We start from the raw sequence: 6,611 nt of genomic DNA on the forward strand, positions 1-6,611 counted from the left end.
GTGATGTGGAGAGGGAGAGATGAGGGAGATGGAGGAAGTGTGTGATGGAGAGGGAGAGATGAGGGAGATGGAGGAAGTGTGTGATGGGGAGAGGGTGGAGAGGGAGAGATCAGGGAGATGGAGGAAGTGTGTGATGGGGAGAGGGTGGAGAGGGAGAGATGAGGGAGATGGAGGAAGTGTGTGATGGAGAGGGAGAGATCAGGGAGATGGAGGAAGTGTGTGATGGGGAGAGGGAGAGATCAGGGAGATGGAAAGTGAGAACACTGGCGTCAAGGAAATAGGTCAGCCTTTCATCTGCACCTATTCTCCAGGGGAAAGAGAGATGGGAGGGAGAGAAAGTGGAGGGATTGAAAGCTCTAAGTGAAAGGCAGGAGTGTGGTGTGTTTATGAAATGCTTCGATGAAAATGTATTTAATTGTTTCCATCGACCCATAAATGTCACTGTCCACAAACACAGCGCCTCAGAACATAAACACATTTTTCTATAAAAATGTAAGTGACCTCAGAACATAAACACATTTTTCTATAAAAATGTAATGTAAGTGACCTCAGAACATAAACACATTTTTCTATAAAAATGTAATGTAAGTGACCTCAGAACATGAACACAGTTTTCTATAAAACTGTAATGTAAGTGACCTCAGAACAGAAACACATTTTTCTATAAAACTGTAATGTAAGTGACCTCAGAACATAAACACGTTTTTCTATAAAAATGTAATGTAAGTGACCTCAGAACATAAACACATTTTTCTATAAAACTGTAATGTAAGTGACCTCAGAACAGAAACACATTTTTCTATAAAAATGTAAGTGACCTCAGAACATAAACACATTTTTCTATAAAAATGTAAGTGACCTCAGAACATAAACACATTTTTCTATAAAAATGTAAATGACCTCAGAACATAAACACATTTTTCTTATAAAATGTAATGTAAGTGACCTCAGAACATAAACACATTTTTCTATAAAAATGTAATGTAAGTGACCTCAGAACATGAACACAGTTTTCTATAAAACTGTAATGTAAGTGACCTCAGAACAGAAACACATTTTTCTATAAAACTGTAATGTAAGTGACCTCAGAACATAAACACATTTTTCTATAAAACTCTAATGTAAGTGACCTCAGAACATAAACACATTTTTCTATAAAAATGTAAGTGACCTCAGAACATAAACACGTTTTTCTATAAAAATGTAATGTAAGTGACCTCAGAACATAAACACATTTTTCTATAAAACTGTAATGTAAGTGACCTCAGAACATAAACACATTTTTCTATAAAACTCTAATGTAAGTGACCTCAGAACAGAAACACATTTTTCTATAAAAATGTAAGTGACCTCAGAACATAAACACATTTTTCTATAAAAATGTAAGTGACCTCAGAACATAAACACATTTTTCTATAAAAATGTAAATGACCTCAGAACATAAACACATTTTTCTTATAAAATGTAATGTAAGTGACCTCAGAACATAAACACATTTTTCTATAAAAATGTAATGTAAGTGACCTCAGAACATAAACACATTTTTCTATAAAAATGTAATGTAAGTGACCTCAGAACATACACATTTTTCTATAAAAATGTAATGTAAGTGACCTCAGAACATAAACACATTTTTCTATAAAAATGTAAGTGACCTCAGAACATAAACAAATTTTTCTATAAAAATTTAATGTAAGTGACCTCAGAACATGAACACATTTTTCTATAAAACTAATGTAAGTGACCTCAGAACATAAACACATTTTTCTATAAAAATATAAGTGACCTCAGAACATAAACACATTTTTCTATAAAACTGTAATGTAAGTGACCTCAGAACATAAACACTTTTTTCTATAAAAATGTAATGTAAGTGACCTCAGAACATAAACACATTTTTCTATAAAACTGTAATGTAAGTGACCTCAGAACATAAACACATTTTTCTATTAAAAATATAAGTTACCTCAGAACATAAACACATTTTTCTATAAAAATGTAATGTAAGTCACCTCAGACATTTTGCTTTCACTTGTCACGGTCCCCAGTTTCAGTTCCTGAGGTGAAATCATTTTGTGTTCCTCTCAGAAATACCAAATGATATGTATGGGGGCACCTGCTGGTAAGAAACAAATATTACAAGCCTTAGAGTTATGAAATTCAATTAGATTCGCTGCTGAATCCCTGATGAATTTCTCCTGGATCTGCATAATATGGTCACCAGATGTTATGCCCTTGTAAGCTATTCAGGCCATTCTCATCCAATGTTCTTTTGTCACTCATCACTTCCTCCTCTCCTATAAGCTGGACCTCTGTGACCCAGCACAGCACATGACTCATCTTGATGAGTCACCCCCCTCCCTTCTTCCTTCCCCACATGCACAAGCACATGCTCACACATCATTGTATTATCTTCCCTGGCTAACCTTGACAGAGAAAGAGAAAGGTGTTGGTTTTTATAAAGCTTTGCGATCTCTCTCTCTTTAACACCTCTTCCTGCTGTATGTATGTAGGTAGGTATGTATGTATGCATGTATGTATTTGCTGTATGCATGTAAGTATGTAGTTATGTTGTATGTTGCCTTGTAGGTATGTATGCATGTCGATATGTAGGTAGGTATGTATGTATGTGTGTAGGTAGGTAGGTAGGTATGTATGTATGTACTGTATGTGTGTATGTAGGTATGTATGCATGTCGATATGTAGGTAGGAATGTATGTATGTATGTAGGTAGGTAGGTATGTACTGTATGTGTATGTATGTATGTATGTATGTACTGTACTGTACGTGTGTGTATGTACGTGTGTATGTAGGTAGGTATGTATGCATGTCAATATGTAGGTAGGTATGTATGTGTGCGTGTACTATATGTATGTATGTACTGTATGTGTGTATGTAGGTATATGTGCATGTCAGTATGTATGTAGGTATGTATGTGTGCACTGTATGTGTGTATGTAGGTATGTATGCACTGTATGTATGTATGTACTGTATGTGTGTATGTAGGTATATATGTATGTACTGTATGTGTGTATGTAGGTATATATGTATGTACTGTATGTGTGTATGTAGGTAGGTATGTATGTACTGTATGTGTGTGTGTGTATGTAGGTATGTATGCATGTCGATATGTAGGTAGGTATGTATGTGTGTACTGTATGTGTGTATGTATGTACTGTATGTGTGTATGTAGGTATGTGTGTATGTAGGTATATATGTATGTACTGTATGTGTGTATGTAGGTAGGTATGTATGTACTGTATGTGTATGTAGGTATGTGTGTATGTAGGTATATATGTATGTACTGTATGTGTGTATGTAGGTATGTGTGTATGTAGGTATATATGTATGTACTGTATGTGTGTATGTAGGTATGTGTGTATGTAGGTATATATGTATGTACTGTATGTGTGTATGTAGGTATGTGTGTATGTAGGTATATATGTATGTACTGTATGTGTGTATGTAGGTAGGTATGTATGTACTGTATGTGTGTTTGTGTATGTAGGTATGTATGTATGTACTGTATGTGTGTATGTAGGTATGTATGCATGTTGATATGTAGGTAGGTATGTATGTACTGTATGTGTGTTTGTGTATGTAGGTATATATGTCTAAATGGCCTGATCTTTGGGATAGATGGGTTCTTATGATTACTATTAACTGCAGATTGATCTGATGGGGCATACAACAATCTCAGCTTTGTAGAGACAATTACTACATCATTTATTCTAGTATTGTCCCAATGTAGCTTGTTGCTGGTCACAGGTAAAAGGAATGGTTAAAAAATCACAATATTCACTTAAAATGTACCTTAAAAATAGCAGTGTTGCGTGATTTGGAAAGCCATAGTTAGTCAATAAATAATATAATAATACTGGTAGGAAAGGTTTTCATCTTTTAGCTCATAATCTGTGGATACTCTACGATTAGACATGTAAAAATGTATGTAAAAAATCACAGCTACAGTGGGGCAAAAAAAGTATTTAGTCAGCCACCAATTGTGCAAGTTCTCCCACTTAAAAAGATGAGAGAGGCCCGTAATTTCCATCATAGGTACACTTCAACTATGACAGACAAAATAAGAAAAGAAATCCAGAAAATCACATTGTAGGATTTTTAATGAATTTATTTGCAAATTATGGGGGGGGGGGGGGGGGGGGGTCAGATTGATCAGATTGACCTCAGTGGTACATCTGGTTTTATTGACAACCATCCGATATAGACTGCTGTACCTACTCAGGATCTAGTCACAAATTTAGACATCTTCATCCTATCAGATGTATTACATTAATTTAGGAGAACATTTTGTATCAGTGTTTTTTCTTTGTTAAAGATGGCTATTTTTAACAGTACTTTGTGTATGCCTTGGCTCATATTCCTCTTTTTGAAGAGAGGTTTACTGAATTCACCATTAGATGTCAGTCTAGGCCTGAAGGAAATGTTTACACTGTAGGAACATATACTTTGACATTCTCACAAAGCAAACTAATTCAAAAAGATTCCTTGACCTTGGCTTGCTTTAATTATTAATATCATTTATTCTTCCTCTCCTCTAGAAGCATCCAACCAGGAGTCATCTCCTAGCCAGGAGTCATCTCTAGCCAGGAGTCATCTCTAGCCAGGAGTCATCTCTAGCCAGGAGTCATCTCTAGCCAGGAGTCATCTCTAGCTTGACTTAGATAGCTTAAGGCCAGGAACTTGGATCTACATGGAGAGGAGGGCAGGATGTGTCCTTACACTTCACTATTGACTGACTGCGGTTGCTACACAACATAACAACTTTCCTGATCATGTGGGCTCTACAGATTCAAAAGCTAATGTTCTATCTTCACTCAAGGGACTAAAAACAAACACCCCCAACACCAACTAACCACTGTCTTATGATTTGGCTCTAACACTGGCGACAAATATGAAATGTAACAAGGCCTAAATGTTCTGTGGGGGTTAAAAACATCCCCATTTTGTCTGTGAATCATTGTACTGTATTTGCCCACTTGTTGAAATGGAATCCATATTTGTAGCACATTCCTTTAGTGACAGTTCTCTTTAAGATAGTGGATAGATAGCATAATTGCTATGGGAACATCAGATATGGCTGTGATAGGAGATAATTTAGTGTTATGATCCAAACCACCGCTGGCTGGCTGGTTGGCTGCTGCCGCACAGCTCTCACCACACCACCAGTCCTGGGTGTGTAATCACCCTCTGGTCAACCTCACAACCTCACTGGAAGGATATGCCAACACACCCTTTATAGGAGTGCATCTCTTTATGGTGTCTCTCAAGCTCTGCTATTTTCTCTAGTATTGAAATTAGGAAACCATGAAATTATTTGAATCACCAGTTACTTTTGGCATCATGTACAGTCATTGAAGATCAGGGTGGTCACGTGGGGCACATTGGAAAAGCACCTCTTGTCTGTGAGCCATATATGATCGGCCATTACATTTATAGTGCGCTACTTTTGCCCAAGACCCATAGGGCTCTGGTTGAAAGAAATGCACTATATAAGGCATAGTGTGTCATTTGGGATACACACACAGTGTCCTCTACTGAGCCGGTGTCCTCTACTGAGCCGGTGTCCTCTTACTGAGTCGGTGTCCTCTTACTGAGTCGGTGTCCTCTATTGAGCCGGTGTCCTCTATTGAGCCGGTGTCCTCTACTGAGCCGATGTCCTCTTACTGAGTCGGTGTCCTCTACTGAGCCGGTGTCCTCTTACTGAGTCGGTGTCCTCTTACTGAGTCGGTGTCCTCTATTGAGCCGGTGTCCTCTATTGAGCCGGTGTCCTCTACTGAGCCGGTGTCCTCTTACTGAGTCGGTGTCCTCTTACTGAGTCGGTGTCCTCTTACTGAGTCGGTGTCCTCTTACTGAGCCGGTGTCCTCTTACTGAGCCGGTGTCCGATACTGAGCCGGTGTCCGATACTGAGCCGGTGTCCGATACTGAGCCGGTGTCCTCTATTGAGCCGGTGTCCTCTATTGAGCCGGTGTCCTCTACTGAGCCGGTGTCCGATACCGAGCCGGTGTCCGATACTGAGCCAGACCTGTTGGAATGGGTTTGGTGGGGAGAGGCAAAGAGATAGGTAGTTGTTGAGTGATCTAATGGCTCCACTCATTGGCTTTGAATATGTTGAAATAAAGGATTGTTCATGTTTGATATGAGGTATGTAGAGAATCATTTAAGGTATAAGTTAATGTATGTATATGTGTCACCCAGTGTGCCAAATTTATAAGGAAATGACTGTGTGGGTTTGTTTGGGTGTGTGTGTGTTCGTGTGTGTGTGAGAGCGACTGCGCGTGACCTGTGGTCTGGCTGTTCTTGCAGCATGGCCAGAGTCACGTCCTCATGCCTTCAGCCGGTGGGAATGTGGTGAGTTTGGTTGAGACCAGCTCATAAACTACTGCACCCTGGCACCATCACACTTCCCCTGCTGACAAGGAAGCAGAGACCGAGGGGGAAGCCACACAGGCAGCCAGCGACCAGCGGAGACCGAGGGGGAAGCCACACAGGCAGCAAGTGACCAGCGGAGACCGAGGGGGAAGCCACACAGGCAGCCAGCGACCAGCGGAGACCGAGGGGGAAGCCACACAGGCAGCCAGCGACCAGCGGA

At 39.4% G+C, this 6,611-nt stretch overlaps 1 long non-coding RNA gene across 1 annotated transcript; it reads left to right on the forward strand.

Moving 5' to 3' along the window:
• Positions 1-2,395: 2,395 nt before the first annotated feature.
• Positions 2,396-6,175, forward strand: LOC109906086 (uncharacterized). The gene is made up of 2 exons (XR_002257361.2): positions 2,396-2,513; positions 4,560-6,175. It is a non-coding gene; the product is annotated as an uncharacterized LOC109906086 (long non-coding RNA).
• The last annotated feature ends 436 nt before the right edge of the window (positions 6,176-6,611 follow it).

This window comes from Oncorhynchus kisutch, linkage group LG15, assembly GCF_002021735.2.
Source record: "Oncorhynchus kisutch isolate 150728-3 linkage group LG15, Okis_V2, whole genome shotgun sequence".
In the NCBI taxonomy this organism is placed as follows: Eukaryota; Metazoa; Chordata; class Actinopteri; order Salmoniformes; family Salmonidae; genus Oncorhynchus; species Oncorhynchus kisutch.